The sequence below is a fragment of the Cryptomeria japonica genome, chromosome 10 (genome assembly GCF_030272615.1).
Source record: "Cryptomeria japonica chromosome 10, Sugi_1.0, whole genome shotgun sequence".
NCBI lineage: Eukaryota > Viridiplantae > Streptophyta > Pinopsida > Cupressales > Cupressaceae > Cryptomeria > Cryptomeria japonica.
Genome location: NC_081414.1, coordinates 589,891,257 through 589,905,759, shown reverse-complemented (window position 1 = coordinate 589,905,759; position 14,503 = coordinate 589,891,257).

The following is a 14,503-nucleotide window of genomic DNA, read 5'->3' as shown; positions in this document are numbered from 1 at the left end:
CTCTTATTTCTCTTTGATAACTGGCAACTCTATTTGAAATTTCTTCTGGATCATACTTCTGCTTCCTGGATACAATAGCTTTAAATGCAATCTTAGTTTTACCATGTGATTCTCCAAGTTCTCTCAATTCAAAAGAAGTAATCTTACCAACCAACATATCTCTTGTCATAGTCTGGATCTCATCAATAGCAGCAACTTTATGTTTGTAAGCAGTAGGCAAAGATCTCAACACTTTAGCCACAATCTCATCTTCTTCAAGGACTCCACTGACACATATGATGTTCAACACAAGATCATTCACTTTAGCCATAAAGGGTGTAATATTCTCATCTTCTCCCATTCTCAGTAACTCATATTTTCCTTTTAAGCTCTACAATTTAGCAACTTTCACATGTTTATCTCCTTCATACAAGGTTTCAAGCTTCACCCAAATCTCATGTACAGTCTATAGTCCCATCACTTAGTCATCTCTGCATCAGTTAGGGAACTCAACAATGCTTCCTTAGCTCTTATATTACTTTCAAGATCCTTGATCTCACTTGCAGTAATAGGACCATTCAAAGGAACAATGTATGTATTCTTTGTGATCTTCCAATAATCTTTACCAAGACAATTCAAGTGAACATCCATCCGGTGCTTTCATATAGAGTAATTACTTCCATCAAATCTTAGACTCTTCTTCTTGAAAATAATAACTTTCATCCTTAATCTCCCCAAGTGGTCAATCTCCTTCCAAAGGATCTAACTTTGATACCAATTGTTGATAGTAGAGCAACAACAATGCAAGAAAACTGAGAGGGGGGAGGGAATCTATTTTCACCAAACTCAACCAAATTAAACTTAACTTTAGATCTAATTAAAAAAAACAATAGAAAAGATAAACACCACATCAACAAAACACACAACACATGGATTTTGTGTTAGGATAATCGGTAAACAACTGAGATGGGGCGGGGTGAATCAGTTGTTAACTGATTATATCAATTAATCAACTTAATAACCTTTAACCAGATTAAGTACCAGTAAAGCAGAAACAGATACTGGTAAATAATACAACTTAACAATTAAACAGATAATCAATGCAAAGCAACCATACCACATAACACCATGATTTGTACGTGGAAAACCCGAAAAGGGAAAAACCACAGTGGGAAGCCTACCCATAGTTAGATGATACTTATGTAGAAAGTATGTGATACAATGAGGGGCCCGTACATGTAGGAAGGCACACTACCTAGAGCGTACTGCTCATTACAAAAGAGTCTCACTAACTACAGAGAGGTTATAACCACCTCAAGATAAATGGACAACAATCCAAAATAATGAACTACCAGAGATAGCATCTACCATGCTTGATTATAGTCCCGATTAAGCTCAATACCGGAGGCCTTTGACCTTTTCCTTAATCCCAATTTGATCACCTATGATCGACCAAATCTCCTTCACATATGATATTTCATTTCAAGACCACGAATATCTTTTTCACATTTCCATCTCATGATCTACAATGAGATCTTACATTATTTTATACAAACCGTAAGGCCTAAACCAATTAGGTCAACCACCTAAAATATATTACAATAAGATCATTTCATAAATCTATATTATAATGATATGCCTTGTTGGCTTAAGACAAAAACAACAATAACCAATCCATGGAACATCCCGAAACATCCCGGTAATGTGTAGAGAACATGTTAACATGATACCGGTCCATAAACTGGACATATTTTGGGTCCACTACGCCAAAGCAATGTCTTCAAGCAATTGAAGCATGATCAAAGAATATCTTCAACATCCTGATATCCATCTAGAAGCCACACCAACACCATTTATGCATCCTGTCAATATTTCTCATTGAAACCTCTGTCAATTAAACCTTAAACCAATACCAGTAAGGGTTTATAAGAGTGTATGATAGCATCTAATTACCAAGTCAATACCAACTGACCAAAAAATGCTCAAGGAACATGTAACATGTGAAATTAAACATACTCCATTGATCCAAACATGCCAGAAGTGTCCAATAGATAGTCTCTTCTGCCGGTAACACAAGATCTTCTACTAGTAACCAAAAGCTATCTGTCGGTAACCAACCATAACAACTAGTGTTGACATGAGTGACAAAACATCAATGCAACACATAATTAATTCAACCATAATGCCAACAATCTCCATCTTTGGCATTGATGGCAACACTAGATGTGAAAAACATCTAAGTACCAAGAAATGCCAAACAAGTCTCCCCCTATGGAAGACAACCAACAATCTCCCGAATATCAGTAACTCTCCCCATGTGAGTGATATCTATGTAAAGTTATGGATTTATTTTTCACATCACTATCTCTCCCCCTTTGACATCAGTGCCAGATATATGACAAAAATATCAAAGCAAGAATATAAATCTCTAAATCTCAAAGCTGACTACTCCCCCTTGAGTAGTAGCACCACTCATCAGTGTCGGAATGAATAATGTCTCTGATAATGCATGCCAGATTGATGATAAACTGCATCAATCAAGTCTCTGTCGAAGGGGCAGAAACCCCTAACCTGTCTCTCAAATACTCAAATGTTTCCTTAGATAGTAGTTTAGTGAATATATCTGCAATCTGTTCTTTAGTGTTCACATCAACCAGTTTGAATTCCTTTCCTTCTACCTTGTCCTTGATAAAGTTATACTTTATTGATATATGCTTAGTCTTAGAGTGAAATACCAGATTTTTAGACATGTCAATAGCTATAGAGTTATCATAGTAGATAACTACTGGTTCACTATAATTAACCTTGATATCCTTCAACATTTGCTTCATCCACAAGACTTGAGTGCAGTTAGTTGCTGCTGCAACATACTCAGCTTCTACAGTAGATAAAGAAACACATGACTATTTTTTGCTGATCCATAAAACCAGTTTCTTTCCAAGAAAGAAAGCTCCACTAGAAGTGCTCTTCTTGTCATCAGTATCTCCTGCCCAATTTGAGTCTGTATATGCACATAAAGTGAAATCATCATTTTTAGAGTACCATAAGACATATTTTGTTGTTCCTTGCAAATACCAGATATCCCTTTTACTACACATTCATGATTTTATTTAGGATTACTTTGATATCTTGAAACAATACTTATTGCATTCATAATATCCCATCTAGTATGAGTTAGATATAACAGACCACCAATCATAGACTTATACCTTGTCGGATTTAACAATGTAGAAGTATCCTTGATAGATGATTTCTCACTTGTCACCATAGGAGTAATTATCAATTTGGAATTCATGGACTTTTCAAATTCATTATTCATATTGTTAGCAAATTCCATGCACAATTTATCTTCTCCTCCAAAAATGATATCATCAACAAATACTTCTTTAATTATAATCTCATCATCAGTGATCTTATAATATAAATTACTATCAGCACTGCCTTTAGTAAAACCAAGCTTCAAAAGATATTTATCCAACCTTGCATACCAAGCTCTAGGAGCTTGTTTCAATCCATATAAAGCTTTCTTCAATTTGGAAACCATATCTTTATCATTTTTTAGTGAAAATCGACCAAGTTTCTCAATGTATACTTCTTCCTCACGTTCACCATTCAAAAATGCACATTTAACATCCATTTGATAAACCTTATAGTTCTTATAAGCTGCATAGGCAAGAAATAGTCCAATAGGTTCAATTCTAACTATAGGTGCAAATGTCTCACCATAGTCAATTCCTTCCATTTGAGAATATCCTTTACAAACCAATCTAGCTTTGTTTCTTACAACTTGAACATGCTCATTCAGTTTATTCCTAAAAAACCTATTTAGTTCCAATAACATTCTTATTTTTAGGTCGGGGAACTAAAATCCAAGTCTCATTCTTCTCTATCTAATCTAATTCATCTTCCATAGCCTTTAACCAATGTTTATCTTTACAAGATTCAATAATAGATGCTGGTTCAATTTGAGAAATAAGACATACCTCTTCATTTGCCAATCTTCTTCTTGTCATAACTCCCTTGTTCCTATCTCCAATGATTTGATCTTTAGAATGATTTAATCTTACATACCTTGGTGTCTTCTCAACTTCAGGTTCACTACTCTGATCATCAGTCACAATTGAATTTTATGATTGTGCTGGTGTAACTATCTCAGTTTCCTATACCGGTTGAGGCATTGTCAGTTCAGTTATGATCATTTCCACTTTTGGTTCCCTGTCATATGATATAGATTGATTTTTGTACTGCTCATCCACTTTCACATTAGCACTTTCCACAATTTTGTGCAATCTTTTGTTATAACATCTATTTGCTTTCCTTTGAATTGAATAACCAAGAAATATCCCTTCATCACATCTAGGATCAAACTTTCCAATTGAGTCATCTCTTTTGATATAGCATATACTTCCAAAAATTCTGAAATATTTAACAGTAGGTGTATGTCCAAACCATAATTCTGAAGGGGTCTTACCGGTTTCACCTTTGATGTGAACTATGTTGAATGTATATACTGTTGTACTCACTACTTCTCTCCAGTAATGTGAGGAAATTTGGCTTCCATCATCATAGATCTTGCTGCATCCAAAATGGTTATGTTCTTTCTTTCCACTACTCCATTCTGCTGAGGAGTTTGAGGTGCATATAACTATCTCCTAATTCCATTTGTCTCACAATAATTGTTAAATTCATGAGAAGTGAACTCGACACCTTGATCTAATCTTAGAAATTTGATTTTCAATCCTATTTCTATTTTGAACTTTGCTTTAAGGATCTTGAATTTCTCAAAGGCTTCAGACTTCTCCCTAAGAAGAGTCACCCACATCATCCTAGAATAGTCATCAATAATCAACATGAAATACCTATCACATTGAAAGCTTCTAGTCCTTGTTGGACCACATAAGTCAATGTGAATCAAATTAAGTACATCATTACATTTATCATGTATGCTCTTAAAAGAAGTTCTAACTTGCTTTCCCAATTGACATTCCTTACATACCGGATTACAAGGCTTCATAATCTTAGGTATATCTCTAACTACCTTAGTTGAACTGATCTTAACAATAAAATCATAATTAACATGACACAACCTCTTATGCCATAACCAAATCTCATCAATATGAGAAATCAAACATTTCTTATTACAAGTATTCAAGTGAAATATATTACCTCCAGTCTGAGTACCGGTTGCAATCTCCAATCCAGTCATGTTAATGATTTTGCCTTTTCTATCTTTCAACTAAAGTTGGAAACCCTTGTCCACCAATTGACCAACACTCAAAAGATTATGCTTTAAACCTTCTACATAATAGACATTATCAATATTGTGCTTTCCATCCAGAGAAATAATACCTCTACCTTTGATCATACATGCTTTGTTATCTCCAAATCTTACTTGACCACCATTGTATTCTTGCAGGGATAGAATTTTTCTCTTATCTCCAGTCATATGATGTGAGCATCCACTATCAATTACCCATTCATCCTTATCTTCAACTTTTTCTACCAGGGCCTTTTCTTCATTTATGATAGCCGGTTTTGGTTCATCTTTCTTTAAAGCATAGAACACTCATTCCTTTCCATTGTCAGATCCACTAGAAAAGTCTTCTGCCGATTCATCTCCACAGTCATCACTTACTCCTTCCTCATCTGCTATGTAGCATTGTTTACTTTTCTTGAATCTATATCTGTTTTGGTTAGGCTTAAATGATTTCTTAACTCTTTCCTCAAATCTTGCATTCCTTTCAAGACATCTAGATGTAAAATGACCAATATTATTACATGCAAAACATTTAAAAGGTTCTTTTCCTTCATACTTACTTCTTGTCAGACCTTTAGGTACTCTTCTAGCAAATAAGGCTTCAAGTCGCTTAAATTCTTCATCTTCTTTCCTCATGTCTTTCAATTCTTTTTCATATAGGACTTTCCAATCACTTTTGCTAGTGGATGATGATGATGATGCATGAAAAGCAGGTTCAGACTTTATAGCTCCAGAAGATCCAAATTCTTCAAGCTCAAAAGCAGATAATTTCCCAATCAGAATATCTTTGTTGACTGAAAAGTTTTCCATTGTCAACTCATTAATTGCAATTGCCTTCATCTTTTAAGCTAGTGGAAGGGATCTCAAGACTTTGGAAACTATTTCATCTTCACTTAGAAATCCTCCACAACATTGAATTCCCATAACAATCTCATTTACTCTTTCCATAAACACAACAATTCTTTCATTATATTCCATCTTTAAGTTTTCATATCTTACCCGGTAACCATCAAGTTTAGCAATTTTGATAGTAGGATCACCTTCATTCAGAGTTTGCAATTTATCCCACATAACCTTAGCCGATGATTTATCAGTCAATCCCATGATTTGTTGATCAGTAAGTGCACACAAGAGGGCTTCTCTAGCTCTGCAGTCATTTCTAATATTTTTATCCAAGTCTGCAGGAGCAAGATTGCCACATGCTAGATCATAAGGTGTGTATCCTTTCTCTAAGATCTCCTAAATATCCTCGCCAAGACATCTAAGATGAGTCTCCATTTGAATTTTCCATATCCCATAATTTGCTCAATCAAGCTTAGGGATTTCTCTTCTGAAAATAGTTGCCAATGGATTTGAAGTGTTAGCTGCCATAGGATCTACCTCAAGTGGTTAAGCTTATGCAAAAGAGGACCAAAGCTCTGATACAAATTTTTAGGATAACTGGTGAACAACTGAGAGGGGGGGATGAATCAGTTGTTAACAGATTATATCAATTAATTAACTTAATAACCTTTAACCAGATTAAGTACCAGTAAAGAAGAAACGGATATTGGTAAACAATACAACTTAACAATTAAACAGATGATCAATGCAAAGCAATCATATCACATAACACCGTGATTTGTATGTGGAAAAACCGGAAAGGGAAAAACCATGGTGGGAAGCCTACCCACAGTTAGATGATACTTTTGTAGAAAGTATGTGATACAATGAGGGGCCTGCACATGCAGGAAGGCACACTGCCTAGAGCATACTACTCATTACAAACGAGTCTCATTGAATAAAGAGAGGTTATAACCACCTCAAGATAAATGGACAACAATCCAAAATAATGAACTGCTAGAGATAGCATTTACCATGCCTGAGTACAGTTCCCGTTAAGCTCAATACCGGAGGCCTTTGACCTCTTCCTTAATCCCAATTCGATCACCTATGATCAACCAAATCTCCTTCGCATATGATATTGCATTTCAAGACCACGAATATCTTTTTTCACATTTCCATGCTATGATCTACAATGAGATATTACATTATTTTATACCAACCCTAAGGCCTAAACCAATTAGGTTGGCCACCTAAAAGATATTACAATAAGATCATTACATAAATCCATATTACAATGATATGCCATGCCGGCCTAAGACCAAAACAACAATAACCAATCCATAGAACATCCCGAAACATCCCTGTAATGTGTAGAGAACACATTAGCATGATACCGGTCCATAACCTACATAGGCACTAGACCTATTCTGGGTCTACCATGCCAAACCAATGTCTTCAAGTAGTTGAAGCATGATCAAAGAACATCTTCAGCATCCTGAAATCCATTTAGAAGCCACACCAACACCATTATGCATCTTGTCAATATTTCTCAATGAAAGCTCTTTCGGTTAAACCTTAAACCAATGCCAGTAAGGTTTTACAAGAGTGTATGATAGCATCCAATTATCAATTCAATACCAACTGACCAAAACATTCTCAAGGAACATGTAACACATGAAATCAAACATACTCCATTGATCCAAACATGCCAGGAGTGTCCAACAGATAGTCTTTTCTGTCGGTAACACAAGATCTTCTAACGGTAACCAAAATTTGTTTGTTGATAACCAACCATAATAGCTAGTGTTGACATCAATGACAAAACATTAATGCAACACATAATCAATTCATCCATAATTCCAACATTTTTATGTGGAAAACCCGGTTAAGGGAAAGACCATGGTAGGAACCTACCCACAATAAGATGATACTCTGCAGTAGTTTGTTTAAATATTACAATGGGGAATACACATGCATTTAGGAACACTACCTAGAGCTCACTACTCAAAAAAAGGAGGGCTACAACCCTGAGGAAGTCTCATTGTCTTACAAAGATCAGACAACAATCTAGATTACATGAACTAAAGGAATAACATCTCCAAATACCTGATTATAGTTTCGATTAAGAACACTGTCTACACAAAAATTCTTCTTTTCTCTTCCACACTTCCAAATGATAAATTCGCTTCTTTACATGTATAATATACTCTCAGATCATAAATATAATCACAAACATACAACTAACATAGTTATATCACCTATTTATAAAATCCATCAACCTTACCCTCAAGGTCGACTCAACACATAAGACCTCATTATAAAATTACATCACACGTACTTAAATCCATAACTAAACCAATACAATGTCAGCAAGGATATAGCATGTATAGTGTCATAAATTGTACACCCTTGCTAGGGTGGTACAATTTCACACTTAGGTTAGCACTTGCCTTAGTGTGTCTTGCATCTTGTATTTCTAATTCCCCTTTAAGCATTTAATTAATTAATTAAACTAAATCTAAGGTCATGTTTCATCACTTTTCACATTATAAAGTTGGGCCCTTTACCCTAAGTGTGCCCCTTTTCATCTTATTCCTCCAATGAATCATTTAATCATAAACCCTAATTATGTCTTATTTTGACCGTTTAGACCCGATTTGGCATATCAAAACATCCTGAAATCAGCTATAACTTTGGGATGCACTCTAATATCATCATATCTAATGGCCCTAAAAATTTGGTGAAAATTTGGTCAGACCATGGCAGGAATGTACTCGCGACTTTTTCCCCAAAATTTTGGGAGCACAATCCTATGATATAACAACTCTTAACCCCAAAATGTCAGTGGGAAATTCAAATCCTAGGTCAGCCTAAACATGAAATTAAGATCTAGGGTTTCATACTTAAGAGCTCTCTTTCTTCATTTGAAGGGGATCTTCTTCGAAGAATCTAAGGGAAGGTTTTTGGAGTTTTGGAGCCTTCTTTGCAGTGAAAGAGTAGATCTTTGAATTTTTCAACAAAATTGAACATTCATCCATCAAACATTCATCAAATATCATTTTATCAATTAGGATCTTTTGAAGATGTAGAAAAACAATAGGAGATCACCGACTGACGATTGGCTTGTACCTCTCCCTTGGGGTTTGGTATAGTTTCATGTTGTTTTCATGTCTTTGCATAAGCTTCATTTTGATTCATATTCATGCTTAAGATCACTTTGCATTGTGGATTTAGAGCATTTAATTTGTCAATTATAAGAAATTAGGTTTTACTCTTTAGGGTTTATCTAGGTTGTTTACTTTCATTCTTAGGATCTTACACACACACAAGGCTCTTGCACACACATTTTTAGTACATTATCGACTATTCATGGAGGTGGAAATCACCAAAATGCGGGTTTGACTAAGTAAAAACCCTATATAGTCACCCCAAATCTTCTTTTTTCAGTTCCAGGTGTAGAAACAAGCATCTGGAGGCAGTTTCAGATCTGGAAAAGGCACCAACACCACCCAGATGTGAAAAAATATGTCAAGGATAGGGGTGTGGCACCTTGGTCCTTCCTAGGATAGTGGCATGGTGCCATGGTCCTGCCCTTTTTTAGGAAGACTTGACATAACAGTACTTTACAGATCTCAGAATCCCTCCTTTCAGTTGCAGCTCCAGAATTGTAGAATCAGGATAGTGGCATGGCACCCTGGTCCTAGACATTTCTGCTCAGATTTCAGACATAGGTGCACCTATAATTTTCCCTTCTGATCTATTCTTTTCAGTAGTGTATCAGTTTTTCTTTGATCTGCATTCTTAGATTAGGGTTTGCTTGCTTATTTGCTTTCTAGGTTAGATTGCATTTTGCATCATTCCTCTCTCTCATTTACAACAAAGGAATAGAAAACCTAAGAGGTAATCCATGACTCTCTCTATCTCATAAGAAGCAGAGAGAGTAGCCAATGTGTGTTACCTCCCTAGGCTCTTTTTTATTCCATGAGCGTGTATGAGAGTGGGTGTTGGCAAATACACACTCCAATGAGAAATTGTAGGTGATTGAAGGTATTGTCGTTGATGGCAACCTTGCAATCCTAAGACACTGACATCGATAGACTCTACACCGATAGTTAGTTTACCGACAACAGCAAAGATGATTACCGACACTCCAACTAACATGATTTTGTTTATTACATTTTGTATTTAATTGTAATATCTTTTTGTAAGCCGACAAGGCAAATTGTAATAGGAATCATATATAAGTATGAGATATTGTAGATCATTTAGATGCGAACATGTTTAGATGATTGCAGAAGTAATATGTGAATATAAAGGCAAATTCTGGAGTAAGGTTTATGGTTATTGTATGAGCTTAAACCACTACTAAACCTGGCATAGCAGATGCTAAACTGAAGTAGTACATGATATTGGATTTGTATAATACATTTTTGTAAGTCAGTGAGACTTCCCTTTTTGTAATTAAGCAGTGAGCTTTAGGCAGTTGGCCTTCCTGCATGTGCAGGATCCTATTGTAAGTAATATTCATTTATTGGCCAGTAAGTGAATATTGTGGGTCACAAATCCCACTGAGGTTTTTCCCACACCAGGTTTCCTCGTTAAAATATTGTGTTATGGTGTGCTTTCTATGTTGTGCTTATTGTTCTTATTTACTGCATTAAATTTGGTTTACCGGTACACTATTTTGGAATGCAATTTGTTTAATAAGATTAGAAAATCTATAAACTAGTTAGATAATGATTCACCACCCCCTCCTCTCAGTATCTTTGGGAATCCTAACAATTGGTATCAGAGCCTGGTCCCCTTCTTTCAAAAGCCTAACAGCTTGATGGATATTCTGACACCGATATAGATGGATAATTTGAGAAACCAAGTGGAAATAGCTCTTGTAGATTATGATGCAGAAAAGTTGAAAAATATCAAACTTGAAGATGATCTGAAGGCTGCATAGGAAATTATTCAAGGACTTCAGGAGAATTATACTATTGCCTGGAATAAAAGAAGAGAACTTCATGAGAAGATGCAGAAAGATGATGATGAAAAAGAAAATCTTAATGATCTTGTAAGCAAGATGAAACAAGAGAATATGACCTTGAGGAATGAGATGCAATATATGACTATGAGATTTTGTAAAGACATTGAAGATAGAACGAAGAATGAAGATGACTTGGCTAGGAGAATCAATGATGCTGCAAATGAGAAATTAAGACTCAATCATGAAAATGATATGTTGAAGACAAATTTAATTCACTTGAAACATGATAAAACTGAACTCATGAGACAGAAAGATTTCTTGGAAAATGAGTTGGCAACTGCAAATCAACATAAGGAGAAATTCAAGAAAAGTTCAGAAGAATTTGATGATATGCTGAAAAATTAGAAACCTAATGGAGATATTAATGGTCTTGGCTTTGAAGTTGGTGAAAGCTCTAGTACTGCAAACAATCATGATCATAGTAAACTGGTAAGACAACCTAATGCATACAAATTTAATGGGAAATGCTTTAAGTGTAACAAGTATGGTCATAGAGAAAATCAATGTAGATCTAGAAACTATCAGAACACTAATACACGCACCGATCAATGTTCTAAATGCAACAAAATTGGTCACAATTCAGAAAATTGTAGAATGAATGTAAGATGTTATGTTTGTGGAAGGTTTGGACACTTATCTAATCAATGTAGAACACATATCAGCATAGGATATGGAAAATCTATTCAGAAAAATAATGTGACTTGTTATGCTTGTAACAAGATTGGACATATTGCAAAATTTTGTAGAAGTAAGGCATCACCGACAAATAACAAAGGACCTAGTTTGAAAGGTAAAGAGAAGGTTGATGAGGTAAAGCAAGAATTTTTAAAACAATGGATTAGAAAGTCAGATCAGAATGTTAATGAAGTTATTCCTTCACCAGTAGAATAGAGTATCACTCCACCGGCAAGATATTCTTCATCTAACTGAAAAGAAATCCCTTGGGGGTATGGCAACAAATTGAAAACATGCTAGTTTACCCTCAGTTGATGGTAAGAAGATGAAATACTTCTTTACCGACAGATGAGTTAAGTTTTCACTTAACCGGCAGGCATTTATTATAGTAGTTGAAGGAAATGACATTATAAAGCAAGTGTTTTCCACTCTTTTTCACTCACTAAGTATTCAAACTTCCTTAGAGCGCGAAATACCAAGCGAAGGCATCCACAACGAGAAGTGAAGCAAAATCATTCAAGCATTCAAACCTAAAGGTAGATTAAGGTATTTATACAATGGCTTCCTCCTCTACACCTGAATTCATTGCAAACCCTACTATAATTGAAGTGGTTAAACACCCTAGGCTCGTATTTAAAATCATACCCAAAGTTGCAAAGTAGGCTGATACCCTAGGAGCATTTTCTAAAATTCCCAAAGGAGTTTCTTATGCCGAAGACCCTAGGATTTACATACATTGTCATATTGAGGAACTTGGTGCTGATTAGATTATGAACATGTATAGGACTGTAATTTGTGATGAAAATGGTAATGTGAAACTAGAACACAAGATAATTGAAACCCTAGGTTTTGTGGAAATACTTAGCATTCCTGATTTTCCCAAGGAAGTTATAAGAATTGTACTTAGCAAAGTTCATGGGGAGTTCTTTTGGCTAGATTCCATCCATAAGATTACAAAAGAAGTAGTTAGGGAAGTGACTGGCTTACCTTCCACCGATAGCAGACCAGAAAAAGGAAAGAAGGTCTCTAATGACACTGTGATGACCCTAACCGATGCAACACATGATAGCAGATCCTTGAGAGTAAATGATGTGAAAGATATTAATGTAAGATTCATTAGCATGATTCTAGGATACAAGACTACACATGCCAACAGATTAAACTATCTTTCTAGTTTATGTATCAAGAGTGCTTATGACTTGGTGAACAGTAATGTAAAGATTGACATATGTGAATGGTTAAAATATGAATTGATTGATAATCTAAAGAAAATCAAAGGAGAAAAGAAAGGTACTTTCAGATTTGGTAACTTACTTATATGTCTATTGCTATACATCACTAAAGAAGTTCTCAATATAGGTAGAAAAGAATTTGGTTTTGACATACCGGTAGGAAAACAACTTTTGGATATATTTAACAACATGGGAGATGACAGGGAAAAGAACATAATTGAACACTTTCAGGCACTTAAGGCTAGAATGAAGATTAGGGAAAGACTATCTCAATCCATAGTTGACAAATACCCAAAGGAAATATGCTTTGTTATAAAGAAAGATGAAATCTGGATGGAGGCAGTGGTTCCAAGAATAATTTGGGTAACTAAAATGGGTTATGAGGTAGATGAGAACATAATAGAAACATATGCTAAAGCCCTCCCTGAAGCCCCTAGAGAACCAGCAGAAGAAGTATTTGGAAATGCAGAAACTATTGAAAGGAAAGTTCAATCACAGAAACAAATAAAGAAAATAGAAAAAACAATTAGAAAAGCAACAAGACAGGCAAAAGAGATTAAGGAAAACATACTGAATATGATTGGTATCAAGGAGAGTGACTTAGAAGGATTACAACTAGAAACACATCTTTCACCAGTTGGTACCTCCTCTGACAATGAATTACCGACAAAGTTTCAGAGAGTAGAAAGGAAAAGGAAACCTTCACCGGTACCCGCTCCTACACCCAAGAGAACAAGAAGGAAACAGCAGGTAGTAAGGCCACCGGCAAAGAAAATAACACCAAGGAAGAAGAAGGAAAAAAAAGTTATCCCTCCACTTGACAATCTTTTGAATGAAATTACTGAAGATGGAAACTTGTCAAATGTTAGCAAGTTATATAATACTTTTACAAATGAGGAAAAGGAAAGTATAGAAAACAGTGTTATTTTACACTTAGACATTTACAAGAAATTCTTGATAGAAGTTGTAGATGATCTACCAAGTGACTTGTATAGAAGATTAGATGCAAAAAGGTTAGCAATTATGGAACTGGACAAGAAGATAAAGGTAGAAAAATTACTTGCAGTTCACCTAGTAAAATCAACAAAAGAAATTGATGAGCTGATAAGTGAGGCAAACCAGACAATATTTTCCACTGGTCACCGACATGTAGCTTTAATGGCTGGCAGAGTGAATGAGATCACTAAAGAAACAACAGACAAATGGGATATTTTCTTTGTGGAAAAGGAAAAATGAGAAGAACTTAAACAACCAAAGACTTTCAGAGTCTATCAAAAGGAAAAGGATAAAGGTAAAGGCAAGGTAGGTGGTCCTCCGAGCATAGAAGTAACTACTAACTTGCCCCCACCTCCTTCTGATACTCCACCAATTGAAACTATTGATACACCACCGATAATAGATAATGTTGAGGGTATGGAGACAACACATGAAGACACCAATCCTGATTCAGAGGTATTATTTACAATGAATATTGACACACATGAAGTAAACATTGTGGTT